This window comes from Egretta garzetta, unplaced genomic scaffold (assembly GCF_000687185.1).
Source record: "Egretta garzetta isolate BGI_Z169 unplaced genomic scaffold, ASM68718v1 scaffold384, whole genome shotgun sequence".
NCBI classification, from domain to species: domain Eukaryota; kingdom Metazoa; phylum Chordata; class Aves; order Pelecaniformes; family Ardeidae; genus Egretta; species Egretta garzetta.
This window is the reverse complement of record NW_009259496.1, coordinates 603,908-604,797: the sequence shown is the minus strand read 5'-3', so window position 1 is coordinate 604,797 and position 890 is coordinate 603,908.

Below are 890 nucleotides of genomic sequence, written 5' to 3'. Positions count from 1 at the left end.
AACGGAGCACAAAGTCTGACACGTAGACGCTAAAGAACCCGAGAACCTGTTTTTAAAACTCAGGCATGGTTTTGTTAAGTGTTTTAGGGGGAAAAAAAAAAAAAAAAAAACCAGAAAAAAAGATCAGATTTAAGTTTTTGTTTGGTTTTGGGTTTTGTTTTTTTTTTTTAGTTTGTTTAATTTAATCAGCGAGTATAGCTTGGATCAGAAACATTCAGTTCCCTTGAGCTCGAAGTATCAAGCACAAAGCCAATAGCTGTAGGAATAGGTACGGTCCTGGACTCACCGCAGCGCCCGTTTCGGGATGCAGCCCAGCTCCCGGAGCCGGCGGGGGGCACCTCCGCCACCCCGCGTGCCCCAAGCCCAGGTCGCAGCCTGCCACCAGGGCTGTGTCTGTACCTGCTGCAGGCGCGCTCTCAGGAGGTCGGTTCGGCCGCCACGGCACGTGCAGCAAACACAACTTTTTGAAAGAGCAAGATTTTTTTTAGGTCATTAATACGTCTTTTTTAGTTACCGGGAATCTAGTTTCTCCTCGACAACGTCCTTGTTACTGGCACGTATTTAGCGTTCGATGGGGTTTTGTTCTTTTTTTCAGTATTTTATGGTACTTTCAAGCAGGAAAAAACCCAGAAACAAGCCCTTCAGATGCCACCGGCCGCTTTAGACGTGCCGCGTATGGCTTCAATGCGCCATCTAGAGCTATTGCACCCCTAAGTTCCTTTTCTCCCCCAGTCTCCCAGGCTGGCGGGAACACAGCACACCAAAGAGACAGGATTACTGCAAGCCAAAGATGTTTATAACTTGCCATTTTCTTTCCGTCGTGGCTGGCACGGGCGGTGGTTTGGCGATGGGGAAGCCTCACAAACTCCAAGCCCCCTCTCCACCTCTGG